Source organism: Pteropus alecto, unplaced genomic scaffold, assembly GCF_000325575.1.
Source record: "Pteropus alecto unplaced genomic scaffold, ASM32557v1 scaffold21, whole genome shotgun sequence".
Lineage (NCBI taxonomy): Eukaryota > Metazoa > Chordata > Mammalia > Chiroptera > Pteropodidae > Pteropus > Pteropus alecto.
The window spans coordinates 1,146,510-1,168,196 of record NW_006436282.1 but is presented as its reverse complement, the minus strand read 5'-3'; the positions used below and the strand labels follow the sequence as shown (position 1 = coordinate 1,168,196).

Genomic DNA, 21,687 nt, shown 5'->3' with positions numbered 1-21,687 from the left:
GTATGCACTTGCCTTTGGTGACCCTAGTTTGGAGGGGCTCGGCATGCAGCCCCCGCTTTCCCTAGAGTTTATTATAAGGCTCAGAAGAAAAATGTTAAAATGGGAAATTATAGTTTCTGTACATACTTACCCACCTGATAATAATCTGAAGAAACAAAACAACACACAAGTATCTTCTAGGGCCCTGGGCTTGGGCCAGTGGAAGAAATGGAGAGCTCTAGGATCCAGCATTTTCCTCCAGTGAGTCCATATCTGGCCATCAGAGGGATCGTCATGCCAGTTCTCAAGCCACCTTGCTTGTCTTAAGAATTTTCCAGTGGCAATAGTGGTTTTAGAGCCAATGATCTGTCACTATAAATAGGATCAAGAAAACAAAACAAAACAAAAAACCTACAAAATGTGCTCAGCGCTGTCACCATACAAATGCCCAACCCCTTACAGACTCAAAGCAGTCTGCTTTCAAGTGAATAAAAGCACAGTGAGAAACACAGTGAGAATAGAAGGACAGTGGCCTCCCACCGAGAGGGTAAAACCTTAGCAAGGCCAATGCCAGGAAACCACTTATCCAGTTAACCTCACTAAGGAGTCACCAACCTTCCCTGCCTTGGAGAAACTAAACTTGCAGCCTTCTAAAATAGTGAAATGAACTTCCCTTTTTTGTGTGGGCTATAGCTGCTGGCAGGCATAACTGCCACAAATCATCTTCCATCATTTCTTTTATTTGTCATTTATTGACTTTGAAAAGAACATCAATAACCACATACAGGAACTTCTCGCCCACCACCGCCCCCGGCAAAATAAACAGTTCTAGAAAAGTAATTCATGCACACCTCTGGATAAATACCAAAAATAACAGTTAGCAGTGATGAATGCATGGGAAATCACTTTCAGGGAGGAGACCCAGTCCTGGGGGATTATGCAGTCATTTAAAGGCTAAGTAATTGTCAAGAGCACCTCAGAGGACCCTATCAATGCATTCCTATTGTCCCAGGGAACTTGGAGACATGGGAGTCAGGTAAATTAGAAGCAGACCCTGACAGAACTAAGAACTTCTGGTTTAAAAAGAAAATCGTTTTAAAGCATTATAGTTTTAATCTAGTAAAACATTAAGAGTGGAATATTAATACATGACAATTTTAAAAAACTCTCTAAAATGATACCTAACCCTCTTTACTTTCTGGAATAGAAAATTAAGGGATATTTTCCTTTGTTAAATATAAGGAATAGAAATAATTTTAAAAGTATGTCTCTTTCCTAATTTTAAGATTGTGTTCAGTTAAAAATTTCATCCTATTTAAATTCACTTGTTTTTCTACATGTCCTTTATTCTACATATCTATTTTTCTAGTTAGAATGCAAACAAACCAAATGAAAACTTCAGATTTATCTTTCGAGCCTCCCAATAATGAAATAAATGCTGATTTTAAACTGTGGAATATGACAGCTACAATTTCAGAAAACAAAATAAAGGGATTAGGTTGATTTTTACCTGCAAAAAACACCTCATCTCTAAATTAAAAAAAAATAAAAATCACCCTCTGAAACTGGAATGCTTTCAGACATGCACAATATCCTCACGTATAAATATAAAACTGTATTTTAGAAATGAACTTTGAAGGTTGAAAATAAAGCAGAAATGTTCACTTTCAAGCACATTAAGGACTACTCAAAGCTGCTATTGAAGACATGCTCCTTCAAGAGGCAGTCAACCCAAGAACCCGACCTCACGTCCCCAGCCAGAGTGACCTCCCCATCTCCCTGGCTTTTCTCTTCTCACCAACTTCTCCGTCTTCGGAGTCGTTGTTTCCCGTTGTGTGTCTTAATCTTCAGTGACTCTCTCCTCCTTTACCTGCATCCTTTGATGTCCTTCCTCTCTGAATCTGCTCTTCTCTTTCTTCTCTTTCTCTGTAAGATTATCTCCCTTCTCGTGAATATTTCTTAAATATTTCCTCCTCTGTCTCTTCCAACTCATCCCAAAGGGGAGCCAACATTTTAAAAAGTGTTATTTTCCTTAAATACAGATTTATGTTCCCTATTCTAAAATTTAAAAACAAACAAGTAGAATGTCTTTTTATTTCATCAGAAACTGTTTTGCACTTATTTTATTTAAAAATCAATCCATAAAAATTTCCAGGACATTAACTATGTGCTAGGGATAGAGATTAAATAAGACTCAGTCTTTAAAGGATTTCATACCTCAGTGGGTTCCTGTTTGCTTATTTTAACTAAGGATTAGTAGTCCTTAGTAGAAAAAATATTCACCAGTAAAATAAACATGACCTAAACATACAGAGATCATTTTTCTCTCCTGATTGCATGTGGTTTTATGCTCTAGGTCCAATTCCATTCAAAGATCAATTTCATGAATAATGCAGCATTGCATGTGGTTGGTGACTCTCTCCCATCCCCCATGCCCAAAGTGAATGTGCCAGCTCTGGGTAAAGAATCATAAACTTACTGCTTTCTTTTACCTCTATTTGTCGGTTGCTTCTGAGATAGGAAAGACAGCCAAAAAAATGCTTTTCTTTGGCTCTTAGACTATTCTGGCAGTGTTGTTTTCATTACTACATGTGCCTTTTACCTAATTGGACTGGTGTTTAACAAATTGGTAAGTTGATTTGTGTTCATATTCTAGTGCTCAGCCCATTTATTTGTTATTTGAACTTATGGCTGCATTTATTTAAATGCTGTCTGTAGACTTTTTTCAAGCTCTTGGCACAGTTTGTTTTGAATCCAAGACTGTCTGTTAATATCTTAAAAACAGGACATTCAAGTAAGTAAACCGTTAGTTGCGAAAGGAAATTATCTAAGGAATTTAGTGACTGCTTACTCTTAATACTTATTGGTTTATAAATGTAATTTTTCTGCACTAGTTCAAAACACACATTATTTGCAGTTATGGAAAGAAATGAAAGGATTTAAGGTTCTTCTACCTTTAGAACTGGTAATCTATATAATATTTTATATATCTTATAACGTCTTATTGCCAGGTGAGCATTCATGGGCAAAGCAGCGCATTCGAGTGAAATAATGAAGGAACATTTTGAGGAAAAACAGTGCAAATGTATATTCATCGGAATCAGTGAAGAATTCAAACCCGATACCTCTTACTCATCACAATCCTTTTAAATGCAGACTAGTCATTCATAAAAATTGGACCACGGGATTTCCAGCATACACACAAGAACATTGTACTAGAGAGAAGCATGGCTGGGAAAACGTCCTCAGTGGATAGTCTTTATCATGCTGACTGAAAAAAAAGGCTGGGACTTTCCAATTAGTCTTTTTGTATATCAAGTTTCTCTAAAAGGCTCAATTAGTTCTAATACTTTGACTTTCACCAACACTGACACTATTATATTTGGCCTACTAAGGTGCAAACTATATTTGGAAAGTTTTTAGCAGGTTTTGTTTTATTAATTCTCATTACTGTGAAGATTACTGTATTTATTTTTTTATTTCATTCCTAAATTTCCTTCTTGCTATTTGTACCACAGAATAATGATGGTTGCCTCAAAAACAAGATTGTGCCTTTTCCTAGGTTGTAAATCACCAGTGGTATTTTTGAAAAGACTTGTAAAACACTGAAGAAAATGACTAATCAGTCTTATCATTTTTTTTGTTCCAGGAAAGATGGATTCAAATAAATTATTCTGCTTTTGATTTTATGTGACCTTCTTTGTCTTGTAGAGTAAAAATTTTACATAGAAGTCAGATTGTAGAATTAATTTTTTTTTACCCTTTATTCTCATTGTGCAATAAAGTACAGATTATTGAGAACTACTGAAATAAAAATCTTGTTGTCTCACAACATTTTTTTCAGGCTTAAAATTTTTATTGTACTGAATTTGTTGATTCCAAAAAAGGTCTTCCTCCTTGTATATTGCTGAATTTTAAAAAAATCAGTGAAAGACCAAATGGTTAGATAACACCATTTCACAACCCTCAAGTGAAAGAACTGATTCAGATTTCAATCATTATTAGGCAAGACTGCTAGATAAAGGGAAAACTACTAGATCAGAGATCCGCTACCAGTACTGGTCCGTGGCCTGTTAGGAACCAGAGCGCACAGCAGGAAGTGAACGACAGGCTGGTGAGCAAGAGAAGCTTCATCTGTATTTGCAGCCACTCCCCAGTGCTAGCTAGCATCACCGCCTCAGCTCCACCTCAGATCATCAGACATAAGATTCTCATTGGAGCACTGGTCCCTAGTGCCATAAAGGTTGGGGACTGCTGCAATAGATAACCCAGGGTCAGGTTACAGAAACTGTGAGGGGAAGGTGATCTGTGGCCTAGAGGGAAGCAGATACACAAAGTGGCACGAGGCAACTGTTCAGGGTACAGTGACGCCCAGGGAGTGGAGGCAGAAAGATCGTCTGAGTCTTGTAGATCTTGAAGATGAAAGACAAGTATTTATATTTTATCACATTGGCTGCAAACACTCTGACTTGGCGATGCCAACCTTTAGAGTTTCATTCCAGCTAAATACAGGTAGAAACAACCCAAATACCCAAGCATAGGTGATTTTAAAATGATGTTAATGATATTAGATCTATATAATTGTTCGCACTGCAATTACTAAAAAAAAAAGATATATAACTATACTTACACTGACTTTAAACTGTTTCATGCCCTATCATATTATGCAGAAGAAAAATATCAAGAGAATAGCATTTCTTTTTTAAACCGTTTACGTGAACCACTATATTTATACTGTACTTTCCACATTTTCATAGAAGCCCATGGTGAAAAGAAAATTAAGACTAAGTCCCTCAACCCCTTTCTGGTCTTCTTTCTCTACTACCCTTACATATTTTTCTGCTGGAAAACTCCATCAATCTTGCTACAAATATTTTCTACTGCAACTGGTAAAAACAAACAAAAAAACAAACAAAAAACCCCTCTAATTAGAAAAGGAATTCATGCCCACTGTAAATATATATACTTGGAAATGCAGAAGGCTAGCCATAAGACAATTAAAATCATTTGTAGAGAGTAAATCTTAAATGTTCTCATGACAAAAAAAAATTGTAATTATGTGAGGTGATGCATGTGTTAACTAATCTTCTTATGGTAATTACTTCACAATACATATGTATACCAATTCATTACACCTTAAACTTACACAATGCTTTATGTCAATTACATTTCAATAAAGCTGAAAAAATAATATAATATCACTTGTATTCTCACCTCTTAGAAAAACGTGCTAGCATTTTCCTACATTAGTTATGCGTATGTTTATTTATATTTTTCCAGTTCCAGAAAGGATTTATTGTAGCTCATATAAATGCATAAAAGATAAAATACACCCAAAAATATTAAGTTGTTAAAGAAAACAGGATGAAGGAACAATTAGAGTTTACAAAGGGAAGGTGAAAGCAGAAATGAGGCTAATAACCAGGATGGTGAATTCTCTTCATCTATGAATATGGTTTTATACCAACAAGGTCACATGGAGTATATAGGTGGATGTCTAAGCTAAATGCAATATGTAATTATTAGAGCCAAAGAAAGGTTGAAATTCCACTGCAGGGCTAGGAGAGAACAGGTCAGTTTTCCTAGTCACCCACTTACCCCAGGTCCATCTACCTCTCCTGTTCTTTCTCAGTCTTTAATCCCATCCCTCCCTGAGGTCCTTACATCTATTACTTGGAGAGCAGATACTAAAACTTCAATGAGTTACAGCTGCTTCTCTGTGTTCCCCTTCCTAGACCCAACCCTAAAACACTTTAAACCATAGACAATCTCAAGCATCATTTTATTTAATAGGTAATAATACATTCACATGATTCACGAATCAAAATCTTATAAAAAGTATGCACCAAGGTAGCTGTTTTTATTAGTTTTTGGTTTTGGTTTGGCTATTTTTGTGTATCCCTCCAGAGTTTCTTATCACTACCAAAGGAAATACAAACACATATTTTTATTTTTTCGAACTCATTTTCAATCACTTGTAATTCCTCTCATTTCTCACACACACAAAAAATACACAGACTCTTAGCACATGGTTCCACTCACGGCAGCAAGGAATTGCTGAAGGGAAAAATGTGAAAGGATCTAGAATTCAATTAACTTTCGCTGTCATTGATGTGTAACACTGGATGACTCACTGCTTTTTTAGTAAATGGGGATGAAAATCTCATAAATTAATCAAGGTTTCCAAGGGAAGTGATGAACCAAACCCAGATGTTCACCTAATTAACAAATTAATCTTTAAAAACCAGCCTAAAGTCCTTTCTTTATTATTAAACATAATCTTAGCTGTTAGTTTTTAACTTTATATTACTGCTTCTAACTTGGAATAGAATTATAGTCTTAGTGAATATTATTTTTAAAGAGTATATCCTACCGATAGGCTTTTAAGCAAAAAATTAAAATACTTATGAACAAAACACATTTTCCTTGTCTTTTTCCTAACATTTGTGCACTTCCATGATAAGATTTTTTAAAATTTTTAATTCTTTAATGTCACCACATATTTGACCTTTTTTTACCCATCTGTCTTCTTCCTCCCCCCTCAATAAGGCAATTTTAGTTAAAATAAATTGTACACATACACTCAAAGAAAGTCCATGTGATCCCTCAGTTCTACAAGAGCATGTACCTTACGAAGTTTTATTAAACTAATAAAATTGAGTGATAACAAAGTACATGTCATGTAGGTGACTATTTTACTATAGATCATTAAAGATTTATTTTTAGAAAGTTTATTTTCTGCTTCTATATTGCTGTGTATCCCTGTGAATTCTCATGTCATTCTTATATATTCCTCTAAAATTCATGTTCAAATATATATATGAATGTGTATGTTTTAGTTGAAATGAAAATTTTTCTTTCTCATAAGCAGACACAGAAATCAAACACAGCACTTGGATTTAACATTGTTCCTCTTCCTCCTTCTCATCTCCCAGATACACTGTTTATTGGGATTACCATGTTAATCTTGAAGTTTATAAATACTTTCACACCCATTATCTCCTTTGATCTTCACAAGAACTTTGTGGGCTAGACCAAGCATGCCCACTCTACAGATGATGGAACAAAAACTCAAGAAGAAAAAGACTTTCTTAAAGTCACCAAACCAGTGAGTAGCAGAGCTGACCCTTAAATAGCACCTCTGGCTCCAAGTCCAGGGTCAATTCCAATGCACCACTTGATTTTTCTGAATGTGGCATGCACACCAGTTTCTTCTATCAGCCTTACCTTGAGAACTTTACTAGTTTCGACTACTATTGGTCTCTCAGAAAAGTTTGTTTTTTGCTTGTGTCTGAGACCTTTTTCATTTGCATATGCTCCTAGGGAAAATGATAGCTCAATTGCTCACCATACAATAAAGCATAAACTGGCAGATTGCTTCTTCCCTGCAGCAGAATTCCATTTTAGGTTTATGACAGAGGCTTACTGAGCAGTCAGTACCTTAAATTCTACAAAACCGGTTGTCCCAGGAAGTAAGGACTTCAGAGACCTTCCATGATAGCCAGCTTTTCTGATGTCCTAAATGGCATCCATCCTATCATATACACTTTAGAACACAGACAATAAACATTTTTTGAATTGTACTAAATTGGATCGCCTGCCCTCTGTGTATTTAATGAAGACACTATTTATAGGAGGCAAATAAATTACTGTGTTTCCGATAATCAGGTAGGTAGTCAGGCGTGAGCTACAGGAGCAAAGGCCCAGCTCTGTAATCACAGAAACTTCCCTTGAAGACCTACTTTAAGGACCTCCCAGAAATACCTCCCATTTAGGGTTACAAATTACCCCAAATCCTAGAGCACAAATGCTATAAAAGCTTCTGGTTAAACCAGCCACAAACTATGTTTATACCTGGAAGTTCATAAATCTAATTATAACAAACTGAATTCTGGGTAAGCAACTGTGCACTAGGCAAAGTTATATAGCAGCCAGATGTCAATCAAAGTGACCTCACTTACCAATCACCTAGGAATGTCTTTAGGGGAAACAGCTGCAAGAGGGTGCAATTGAAAGCAAATAAAGAGGGAAACACCCTTGGAAACACCAACTTCAGGAAATTGAAGAGAAGCCAGGGAAGGTCAAGAAGCAGTAGTTAATGGAACAAAGGAACTTGGAAAGAAACTTTAAGGATATTGCATGTACATTTAATATGATTTTGAATCCACTTGTTTATGGCTTAAATGAAGTTGACTTATCCACTCGTTTATGACAAAGACAAAAGAAGTTGCTTTGATACAAATATGAAGTAAGTCGTGCCAGGATATCATCATTCTTCATCTGTTGTCATTGATAGGTAGTCAGCAGCCCAGCTTCTGAGGGCCCGCCCACCCCATTCGGACTTATCAGTAAGAACATGTGCTAAGGCGAAGCAGCTATGGCAAGGGGCTGTTTAGATATACCGAGAGAGTTTGTGAGGCCTATATGAGAGTTTGGTTTAGGGGAGGTGACTCCTCACTAACCTAAAAAGTCTCTGAAGACCCTTGGGGCACTTACTCCAGTCTTGGGGAGACACTCCTTACAGGCAGTGGTGGTAAACCACTCAGTAGCTCTTGGAAAGAGATAAGCCTACCTACCAATATCGGTGTCTTCATTCCTTAGCAACGTGCTCTAGCAACAGAGGACTTCTACTTTTATGCTGGCAGCTGGAAATCAGCTCTTGGTTGGTCACCGACTCCCAGGTACACTTCATATTAAATTTGAATTTTATTCCTTCACTTTCTCTTGCCTGGAATAATAGTGTGATTAATCCATCATTTGTTTGGGGATGTTATTTCTTTATTTGACTTATTAAGAGATATTTTCCTGTATGCTATTGGCTTGTGAAATTATAAGTCCCACAGAAAACCTGTGCTAAATAAATTGCTGGCAAAGATAAAATCAGTCTCTGAGCATAACTTTTGCTACCTCAACCAAACCAAACCAAACCAAACAAGACAAAATGAAACAAAACAGGATAATCTGGGCACGCCTAAAAAAGGCAGGGAAAGGGAGAAATTGAACAGGAATTTTACTGTTGTGTATCCACAAATATCTAAGAAAGAAAGTTGTTCTCTATATTCTGGTTCCCGATGAGGGAGGTTCCTGTTCTTACAATGATCACCACACAAAAACACATTTTCTCAGACAGTTCTATTTTAGTGAAATTTTATTAGTCTAAATAACATATACTTAATATATCATTAAATTAAACTTAATTTTTTCACTTTATAATTTTTTATTTTTAAGAAATTTACCAACTGGGAGTCTTGGATCTTAGTTTCAAACCCTTAAAAGCAGAGACTGACCTAACAAGCAATCATAATTGGATGTTAAAGGACAAATATATTTTCTTGATTCCATATTCATCAAATAACCTCTAACCTTGGTTTAGTTTCCCGTATTATGAAGGAAATTGTCCAGCATCTCCCCACTGTTCCAACACATGCACTTAAAATCCATTCACTCATGCCTTCTATTCTCGAAATGTCCCAATTTGAACAATAAATTAGATCTTGACTGTACGTGGAAAGCTCTAATCTGCCTCCGTGTCCTTCTGGAAAGTTACAGTCTACTCTTCAAAACTATGACTGCCAATATCACCTCTGCTGTGCCGCTGTCTCTTATGTGGTATCATAATGCTGTCCACAAAACTCTGATGGAGCCTTGGTCATTGACTATTTTCCCCTACAAGACAATGGATGAAATAATTTTAAATAAATGAAATAACATTTAGTTACAAATATAGAAATATAAGTAAAATACTAAGGTGTATTTTGCAATGTACATACAAAACTAAACACTGGTTTTAGTGTCTAGTCCCAGTTGTCTAATCTGTAATATGAAAGGGTAAGACCAAACAAGCTCTTTAATTTCTTTAAAATCATTCCATGGCCTATGATTTTTATTAATTTACTAAAAATATCTGTATCTTCTTTACGGATATTGTAAGACCTAAATCTTTTAACCAAGCTGCTGCCTTTGCTTAAACAGCTGAACCAGGAATTAGGCATAAAAGGTTTTTTTTTTCTCATTTGAGAACTCAGCATGGCACATCTCACTTGTACCCTTATCATTTATATGCAGCACTACTTAGTGTAAGCACCAATAAGTAATTACATACACAGCGTAGTGTTACGTCAGTAAAATGTTCACACTTTTTCCAGTCAATATTTTTGGATTTTTTTCTTTTTCAAATTATCCGAATAAAGGAAAAGAACAAGAAATTTCTAGATAATACAGATAATAATGATGACCTTCAGTATACCAATGACTTTTAGATACAACACCAAAAGCACAATCCATGAAAAAAAAAAAATGGATAAGCTGGACTTCATTAAAATTAAAAATATTTGCCCTGAGAAAAACTATGTTAAGAGAATAAGACCAGCCACAGACTAGGAGAAAATATTTGCAAAAGACATATCTGATAAAAGACTGTTATCCAAAATATACAAAGAACTCCTAAAACTCAATAAGAAAACAAACAACCTGATTGTAAAATGAGCCAAAAACCATAACAAACACCTCACCAAAGAAGATACAAAGATGGAAAATAAGCATATGAAAAAATGCTCCACAACAAATGGCACCAGGAAAATGCAAATTAAAACAACAATGAGATAACACCTATGAGAAAGGCCAAAATCCAGAACACTGACAACACCAAATGCTGGTGAGGATGTGGAGCAACAGGGGCTCTCATTTACTGCTCATGGGAATGTGAAATGGTATAGCCACTTTGAAAGACAATCTGGTGGTTTCTTATAAAACTAAACATATTTCGTAATTTATTAAGAAACATATGCCCAGCTCTACTGAGTATTTAAAATATATTCTCCCTTAACCCTCAGAATAACTATATGAAGCATTATCCTTACTTTATACATGAAGAAATTGAGGTTACAAGGAATTAGGTCACCCTCCAATGTCACTAACAATTAAATAAATATGTCTGTGTCCCTCTCAGCTACATCCTGGCCCAATCCAGCAAAGACTGCTTTGTGAAATTATATGGGAGCCTTCATGAAGCCATGTGTTTACTTACAATGTCCCCAACTAAGGCCTCTAAGCTCTCTAGAGTCAAACAGCTGTAGAACATCAACTATTCAATTTGTTCAGTGCTCAAGTAGCTTCCACTTTACAGATGGAAAATAGAAAAAAAAAATGGTGAATTTTGTTATAAAGCAGAATCAACTAGAATCAAAAAGAGTATGTTTCTCTCTTAAATGTATACAATATATACTCACATATATGTACAAATATATTTATTTCTCTATAGAAAATCTATATAAATATTTCTATATATTCAGGCAATGTTTCCATTGCAGTGAGGCAGACTACAAACTTCTTTATCTGCAGAAAGATATGGTGGTGTTCTTGACATTTCTGGAATTGGGTATCCAGAATTTCACCTCATATCTGATTCCAAGCTGCTACCAGAATGTTGTCAGTGAGACTTTTATTTATATGGAAATAAGAAGGCCCAGATGATGATGATGATGATGATGATGATGATGATGATGATGATGATGTGTGTGTGTGTTTAATGTCATTCCAAATGGTCTCTGAAGCAGTGGGTACTTGTTTAAACTAGTGTAGTTTTAATGCGTAGACTCAATTCTCATGTCTTCTGGATCTAAAGCATTTTTCTTGTGAGTGGCAAGTAGTCAGGGTTACATTTTGTGACATATCTTTAAAAAGGCACTAACATGAATGCTTCCAAATATCTCCCAAGCATAAACTGAGGGTGATGAAAACATTTTCTATTACCATTACTGAAGAAGATTACAGAGAGAAAGCTAACTTTCAGATTTTCATTTCAAGCTGAGTCAAGGCAAGCAAGATATGTTTCGTCTGTACCAGCAGGGCTATTTGGTCTTATAAGAAAAGCAGGCACCCCGCAGGCCTGTTGGCTTCTCAATCACTGGCCTATGAAATCCAGAAGTGCTGGGTAAGAAGGTACATGAACAGCAAGAATAGCTGAGCAAATCCAACTAACATTGTAAACAGTGGACAGTTGGGGCATACAAAGCCATCTCCACCAAGACTAGTCAGTTTGGGATTTACATATTTTGTTTAAAACACAAACTCATGCTAAAAACGTAGAAAGTCACCATACAACTTAGCAAACTAATTATGTCAGAAATTCATATTGAGTACTACCGTACTAATTTTTATGTAAGAGTTCTTTACCTTTCTGACTCATGACTACGTTTCCTTTAAAAAAAATTATAGAAACAGAAGAATGATTCTGCATAAGACATTGGTATTAAGGAATAATTTGCAAATGGCATGGGTAAATACATTCCACAGTCTAGAAGACAAGATAAATGCAAATAGGCTGGCATTGTTACAGTCTCAAGTATGAGAGAAAGTTAAGACTAAAAGCATAAGATTATAATGTGTGACCAAAGTGACTTGTAGATAATGTTAACAGAAAGGATTATTTATCTAGAATTGTTTATAGTTTGCTATAGAAGCAGGTGGCTGAGACGTCCATTCAAAATCCCTTCCATAGGAGTCTGAAAGTGGTTCCATGCCTTGATCCTTTAGTGCCACCTATGGTTCCAAATTAGAAAGTGTCAGTTTGAAATATAAATTCTAGATACTGTGAACAGAACCTGGTTTTAAATTAGCATATTTATTACTCCATTATATTTTGCCTTTTGGGTTTGACTCAATGAACAGAATATCTATCTGGAGGGCATCTGACAACATGTTTTTAAAAAATAATTTATTTATTTTAATTAGTTGCAAGCATACAGAACACTGGTTAAACATTTATATAGTTTATAAAACGATGCCCCTAATTGCTCCTTCTCTCCTCTGGTTTTCCACCTAGCCAATATACTAACGCTAACTGTATTACCTGTGCCGTGCTCCCCATCTCCACGACCATCTATCAACTCTAATTTGTACTTCTTTAACCCTTCACCCCATTCTCCCAGCTCCCCAATCCCCTCCCCTCTGTCCGTTGCCAAATTGCCCACTATATTTGTAAGTCTGTTTTTGATTAGTTTGTTCTTTTGAAGAGATTTTTAAATGTTTAGACTCTTTAACCCAGTAATCCATGTTTAGGAAATCAGAGACAAAGACACACGAATAAGAATATTTATTACAGTATTACTTAAAGGAACTTAATGTTTAAATAATTATAACCTATATGGGATGGAATATGATACAGCCATCTAAAAATGTCAAAAAAGGAAATTACCTTTAATTCTTATAATTTTTCTCCTTATAGAAAGATTTTATCTTTCATAAACTATCAAAACCCTAGAGATAATAACTGTACATTGTGCGATAGTATATAACAAATAATATAATTCATAACCCATAAAATTAGAGAGCCATGTGCCTAGAAAATAGAATATATAAATATACTGGAAGAGATTATAGTCTTTCACATATATATCAGTCAAGATAAATGAGATAAAGTTCCTACTTTGCAGAAAAAACAGAAGTCACTAGAAGGAAGCTCCGTCCTTCTAAAATACAACAGATACACTTCCTTTGGGCTTCCATCCTGGTCTGCATCTCTCTAAGGATCATAGAGGGACCTAATCTCTTCACCTTTGCTTTGGGATTGACCTCGTTACCTACTCTAGAACTTTATACCATCCATTATCCCTTTCTTCTCTTTCGCATATGCAACCTTTCCTCTCAATTGAAAGTGTTCCACCAGCTTTGAAAGATACTCAAGTGTCTGTTACATAAAATAATAATAATGAAAAGTAATATATATATATATATATTATTATAAATATATATATATTTCTTTACTTCTTAGAGGTCTGTAAGGCATCTCAATCTGTATTTGACCAAAACCTAACTTGTGATTTTTCCTTCTGAATTTACTCTTTTAGTCCTTTCTTTCAGTTCTGTAAATGGTCCCATCACCAATCTAGTTATGCATGCCAAACCTAACAATCACTCTCGATGCTTCCCTCTCTTTCATCATGCACATTTAATCCATCTCCAAACTTCGTTGCTTTGAATTCCTACCTCTTAAATCCATCTCCTTCTATCTCCACTACCCTATTGATTCAGATCACCTTCATCTCTTGTCTGAATTACTGCAATAGTCTTAGTTTTAACAGTCTTAATAGTTCTGTTTATTTTCTCCCAATATGTATACCATTCATTTACTCTTTTGTCTAAATGCACTAGCTAAGACTTCCATACAATATTGAGTAGGAGTGATCAGAGAGGACATCTTTACCTTGTTTTTGATCTTAGAAAAGGCATCCAGTTTCCCACGAGTATGATGTTAGCAGTAGGTTTTTTTCAGATGTTCATCAAGCAGAGAAATTTTTCCTCTACTCCTAGTCGGCTGAGAATTTTTATTATGAATGAGTGTTGAATTTTGCTAAATGCTTCTACCGTATCAGTCGGTAAGATTGTATGATTTTTGTTTCTCTAGTCCACTGATGTGGTGAATTATATTAATTTTCAAATGTTGAAACACCCTTCATACCTGGAATAAGTGCTACTTTGTTGTGATGAGTAATTCTTATTAAACACGGTTGGATTTGATTTGCTAATACCTTTTTGAGGATTTTTGCATCTTGATTTCTCTCTCTTTTTTTAATTAAATTTATTGGGGTGACGTTGGTTAATAAAATGATTTAGGTTTTAAGTGTATAATTCAATAATACATTACCTGTATATTGCATTGTGCGTTCACCACCCAAAGTCAAACTCCTTCCATCACCATTTATTTCCTTTTATCCTTATCTACTTCCCCTCTTCCTCCTTTCTCTCTGTACTTTTTCTTTCTTATGATGTCTTTGTCTGATTTTGGTATTAGGTTAATGTTAGCCTCACAGGATAAATTAGGATATGTTCCCTTGGCTTCTATTTCCTGCAAAAAAATTGTATATAACCAGTATTGTTTCTTTCTTTCTTTATTAATTAATTTATTTATTTATTTAGGCAACCCTTGGTTGACCTCACTAATTGCAAGGACCTTGTTAGCTTACAATCTCTTATTTTTTTATTGTATTTTTTTACGCCTACAGCACCTGGTCTTCCTAGGTCGTCTCCCATCCAAGTACTAACCAGGCCCTCCTGCTTAGCTTCCGAGATCAGACGGGATCAGGCTTGGTCAGGGTAGCATGGCCGTAGACATATTGTTTCTTTTTTAAATGTCTGGTAGAAATTACCAGTGATTTGGTATCCTAAAAAACATAAGCCTATTCAGATTATCTATTTCTCCTTTTGTGAGTTTTAACAGTTTGTGTCTTGTGAGGAATTGGTCTATTTCATCAAAGATTTTAAATTTGTGAACAGAGTTGTTTGTGGTATTCTTCTTATCTTTTTAATGTCAGTGGGATAAGTGGTGATGACCTCTCTTTCATTTCTGATATTATCATTTATATTTTCTAGTTTTTCTTTGTTAGTCTGTATTATCGGTTGAATTCTGTCCCCCTACCTAAATTTATATGGTGGCATCCTAACCCCTAATAATTCCTAGTACCCAGAAATATGACTTTGTTGGGAAATAGTGTCATTGCAGATGTAATTAGTTGAAATAAGGTCATACCAGAGTAGGGTGGGCCTCTAACCCAATATGACCACTGTCTTTATAAAAAGAACACCAGGTGAAGCAACTGACACGCATACAGAAAAGACTATGTGAAGACACGAGGAATCTAAATAACCACCATCCCCCAACATATGCCGCAGGGAAAGTGGTGACAATGGGTACCGTTCTCTCCACAGATCATGATTTGGCTGGGATAATGCAAGGAAGAAAAATACTACAGATAATTTTTTTCTAGTTATTTGTTCCTGCATAGTTGTTCTCTGCCATTTGAATAAAACTTGCACAGAAGCTCACATGAAAAGTTTAATACTTGCCTAACCAACTACGTTTATGCTCAACATGTTCAAGCATGATTCAGGAAGAATGATGCCAAGTATAAATATTTAAAACTGAGGAGTGTGGTCACTTAGAAGCCTCTGGTGCTCACAGACTGTCCTTTGGAAGACATGGGTCAGATCTTCCAGGAGTCCCACTTGCTATGCATCTTGAATAAGACAGAACTTCAACTAGGAACACTGATTCTCATGGTTTCATGACTTAGACATATCAATTTCAAGCTCCAAAACACTTGAATACCTAGGAAAGTTTATGTTTTAACAGATAGAGACAGCCTCCAAGATAGTTCTTTTGCAGAAAACTGGAGAGTCCAGGTGTTCAGAGAAAACAAAAGGAGCATACCAACTTGGATGATTACTCCACATGGAAGTTAACTGAAAGAAAGCAAAAGATTGTCTCTATCCAGCATCTGCTCCCAAACACTTAACGAAACCCCAGGGTCTCAGGACCATAGGAGCTGCTGCAGGCACCTTTCCTTCCCTTAGCAGATGGGAGATCCTAGAACATGTAACACCTCTTCCCCTTACAACCTACGCCTAGAGACCACAGCTCCACATCCAGAATTCATTCTTAACATTATACCTGATGGTATCTAAAGGGCTTTTTTACACATCATTTCATCTCATATGCTCTTAATAAGATCTCTATCACCTTTATCTTAATAGATGGAGAAACTGAGACAAAGGGAGATTAAACAACTTAGCCAAGAAAACAAGACTAACATATTATTGAGTGAAGACTTCCCAGATCCTTCCAGGACAATATATCTTATTGCCTTAAAATGGATCTCTTGATTCTGATGCATTTTTGTGTGGAATCCCATTGTGAGTAAATCATACATTCTGTAAGCACTCAGATGCTATGCATTCCAAAGGCACTCTAGGCAGGAAGACAAACACATATGCAGAGCGAATTCTGTCTCAGTAAAGAGAAATTAGTCCAGGATGAGAGGAGTCATCCCACAACTAAGTGCAGGGCTTGTATCCTCTAAAAGGCAGTGTCATACTGAGGGTCAGCATTAGTCTAGGCTACGGGCAGGGGGATTGATAAGCAGGAGCAGGAGCTAGATCCAGCTTCGTGAGTGGGGGGAGTTCATGCTATTGAGTACATGAATAGCCTCCAAACTTGTCATTATGGCCGCTCCATTCAAGGGCCTATTGTGCAAGCACTGAGGTGGCCAAGAACATATGATTGACATCCACATGATGAGTTGCCCTTTCCGGTAGACAAGTTGGTTGTTCAGTGCCTTCTCTTCGATAAATGCTTTCTGGTGGGCACAACAGAAGGTAAATAGATCCACAGAGTTTGCAATCACTCCCCACGATTTGTCCATATCCCTGTTTCTCAAACTCTCTTGTTTCCAAGATTCCAGTTTGCTCTCTCCAGGTCCCCGAACAGCCAGCTAAGCCATTTGCCACTACTCTGGGATCCATGTATGTCCATACTTCAGAAAATTTCCCTGTTCATACAAATGAATGACCAACTGCAGCACTTAGAGCTCTGCCCACTGGAATGATTTCCCTTCACTGCTTTTTGTCAAGGTTACTATTGAGCGTGGTTGTAGTGAAGCAACTGTCCGTTTTTAGCTAGCACCATTATACTGGGCTGACCCATTTGTGAATCAAGCCTTTGATTCTAAATTAGCTTAGATCTTGAAACTGGCTATAGGAACATAATTTTCTAATGTGGTGACTGACATCTGCTCTCTAGCTCTTGATCTTTTTGATTATTTAAGTTTGGTTATACTTTTCATACTTATCATAGTTTTTGGCTACCTGTACATCTTATTCCTAGTACATCTTATTCTTAGTAATACATTCTGATCTCTTATAGACAAACCACAAGCCCTTGGTTTGCCATTCTGGTCTTGCTGCTCACTATTTTTATTTTTCCATCTTGCCTCTCTTTGTAAGTGTTTCCTCTGGGACACTGCCACGCCAGAATTCCTTATTATTGAGCCCAGTTCTAAGGCTTATCTCCTACTGTCAACTCTGGCCCTCAGCTGATAGCCATCACTGAGCTTCTCAAAAGCACTGGTGCCCCCTTTAGCAGTGCATTCCATATTATCTTAAGCAAAGAAGTGTTCTCTGATGAGCTACCAGGAAAAATAAGGAAATACTGGGTTCTCTGGGGACATAAAATAATTGTATTCCAATCTGCTATCCTCTCTGAGCCTTGTGATTTCTTTTTCAATGTTCTTCCAAGGTAATTCCAGCACTTCTACCTATCTTACTATAAGATGTTATATCTTGGCCAGAATATTAAATCCAAAGTCAGGAGATAGTGCCCCATTGGCAATAAATTTCCCATTCAGGTTTATATTCTGCCATTTTCATACCACCAGGCAATGCCCTTAAGATCTACTATCACATACGTTAACCTGGCTTCTGACGGTAAATAGGACAGGTCTTGTGCTTTTTGGGGTCTGTATTCCCAGGCTCTAATTTTCCTGATCAAAATATACTCAGAGCTGACCCTACTTATTATTGGGTCTGAGTTTGGCTCATGATAATGTCAAACATAAAAACATTGTTAAAACTTCTCTCATCACAGAAGCCATCAGCACATTTATTCTCCTACATCTTCCTGCATTTTAAAATACTTCATTGTACAAACCTCAACTTTTCCTGTGTCACGTGGTTTTTCTTCCCGCTTTTTACTATGCCAGAAAAGCCTATTGGCTCTGAAAACTGTAGTATATAGAAGTTAGTTTTCATAGATTCCAGGTTCACTTAGGGGAATATATGCCTTTTGGAGTCAGAATCATGGAAGACATGGCTAATTGTCTCCTAATATCTGTCCTCTCTTCATATGTAGCAACGGAATACGGCACTGCTAAGTATGACCCTGTTTTTGTACTTCCGTGTTATGCTCTCAAATAAAGAGTGACTGCTATTTCTCTATTCCACCTTCCATGGCTGTAACACAGACATAGCAGCAACAGAGTAGCCATCCTGAGTCACAAAATGGAAGCCATGTGTTGAGGATGGCAGAGTAGTAAGATGGAAGAAACTTGAAACACAATGGCTGTGGAGTTTTCACACCAGCCTTGGTCTATCTATCTGAACTTTTACATGAAGGAAAAATGAACTTTTATTCTTAGTAAGCCACTGGTACTTTTGGACAGAGTAAATAATGTTTTATCTCATATAACAGCATTAATATACACTATCATTAATGTTAAATTTTATACTTTCACAGTGTAGTGGGTAAAAAGTTCCTTAGCTTATTTCCCTGGTACTACTGCTGTGAAAAGATGAACTCAAAAATAGATTTTCTTTTTTCACTAGGAACATTACAGATAAAAGAAACGATTTAAATCATTTCCCTAGAACTGTGTTAACTATTCAATTTAATGGATAAATGAAAGGGTGCTGGCTTTAGTAACAGATTGGACAATCAACATAGGCTTAAAACAGTCTTAAAACTTATAATCTTTTTACTTCTCCGCTGTATTTCCTTCCTTCATTTGTTGGACCACCATTCAACCTGTTTCTCAAATTTAAAAATTTAAGACTTCTTCCTTTCCCTCACACATCCACATCTACCTCATACTCCTAACAAGTCTTAGCAGGAAAATCACTGGAAATTTTCTAGTATGAATTGAGTATTTTTAAATAAGTTTTTCATAGGCTTATATGCTATATATGGAAAGTGCACATATAAAAAGTGTACAGCTTGATGAATTTTCACTAAGCAACCACAGCTATGTAGCCAGCACCCAGATCAATAAACAGAACACTATCAGCAACCTAGAATGTATCCTTGTACACTCCCACAATCAGTGTATGAGAGCTCCAGTTGCTTGATCTTTATATATTTTTTTAATTCATCATTTTTTCCTTATTAGCATTTTTTTTTGTCCTGTTTAAAAAAGTATTTGCCTACCTTCATAGTCTTCTATTATTTTTTCTTCAGGCTTTCTTTTTGAGTATTTATAGTTTTGATAGATATTGCTGAATTTCTTTCAAGGTTATTATCATGTACATCTCTACCTATGGTTTATGAGTTAGCTTATTTCCCCATGCCTTCCCCAATACCAGATATTATTAAACTTTTTCATTTTGGAAGCATGATATGAGAAAAATATTTTATAGTGTTTTGCATTAAAACATTTGATTATGAGTGAGGCTGAGAATATTATGTTTACTGACTTCTTTTTTTCTTGAAAGTCTTCTTCATATCCTTTGCTTATTTTTTTTTTAATTGAGTTCCTGAGTTTTCTGGACTAATTTGTACAGATTGTTTATAAATTAAGAAATTCATTCTTTATAGATATTACAAGTGTTGTAGTTTGCTTGGTTAATCAGTGCTCTTTTGGCTTATCTTGTGATATATTTTGCAAAGTGATTTACATTTTTATGCAACTCAAATTTATTAGCTTTTCCTCTGTATTCCTTTTAGGGTATGCACTATACCTTCCCCATTTGGATCTTATCTATCTGTTTCCTTTTTTGGCTTTCATTGCTGGAGATACTCTACTTTAGAAAAATCTGATTTTTCTATCATCTCTGCTACTTTCCTGTGGAGTAAGGATGGAGACACTGAGATGACAGGAAAGGTCTGTATTCTCAAGGGGTTTTGTATCTCTCCTCTTTGTTGTCTGCTGACACATTTTGGTTGGTTTCACCACAAGCTAAGAGTATTTGACAATTTCCAGGATTTTCTATACTTACTTTTCTTATTTTGAATTTTGAAAGTAGATTCCACATGTCAATTCTTGGATTATTGTGGCTCTCTTTTCATGATTAACACTTTAAGTTTAAGAAATAAACTGATACCCCTTCCTTTGTTTGAATGTGGCTGGAGGTTTTTTCTTCTGATTTTTATCTTCCTTTTTATTCATTTATTAAGTTTTGAGAAAGAAATATCTTTCATTTGTTTTAATACAAAAGAATGAAAGTCCAAGACTAGACAATTAAAAAAAAAAAGCTGGAAGGTTTTCCTTACCTGCTATCAACTTAATTATAAAACAATTTTAATAAGTCAGTGTGGTTTTTCATAAACGGATAGCCAATACACAATGAAACAAACTATGGAGCTGAGAAGTAGGCCAATGAATATTTTGATACTTGAAATATGGTATGGTTCTGAAGTTCAGTAAGAAAATGATGGATTTTTAAAGATATGGTACGGGAACAATTTGTTAACCCTGCGGAAATAAATGAAATTGGACCCCTTACCTCATACCCTATACATAAATCAACTCTCCACAGAAAGCAACTCCTTTGTAGAAAGCATTTACAAAACATTATGGAAGAATATTTTACAACCTCAAAGTAGGGATATTCTAAATAAGACAGAAAAAGCAGAAACCATATGGAAAAGACTCATATATGTAACCATGCTGAAATTAAGAACTTCTGATTATCACCACAAAATAACTGAAAAGACAAACTGAAAACTAGAAGATACAATATATACAGTGAAAAAAGGATTAGGATACAGAGCATATTAAAACATCCTAAAACAAATAAGAAAAACATAACCAATCTGATTGAAAAATGTAAATAAATAAACAAACAAACAAACAGAAAATTTCATAGAAGGGGAAGCATAAATAGCCCTACTAATATGAAAAGATTTTCAACCTCAATACTAATAAGGAAAACAGAAATTAATACCACAACCAGATACGACTTCATACTCACCCAAATGGTAAAAATAGAAGCCTCATAATACCAAGAGTTGGCAAGGATGTAGAATAAGGAGAACTCTTTTTATTTTCTGGCTTTATTGAAATATAATAGACAATTAGTTGCTCTTGTTTACACTGTACAATTCACTTTATATCTCCATGTCTATTTTATAACTAGCCATTTATACTTCTTAATACCTTTGCC

General features: G+C 35.7%; 1 pseudogene; it reads right to left on the bottom strand.

The window, feature by feature from the left end:
* Nucleotides 1–14,972: 14,972 nt before the first annotated feature.
* LOC112479871 lies at nt 14,973–15,089 on the bottom strand (annotated as a pseudogene).
* Nucleotides 15,090–21,687: the final 6,598 nt, after the last annotated feature.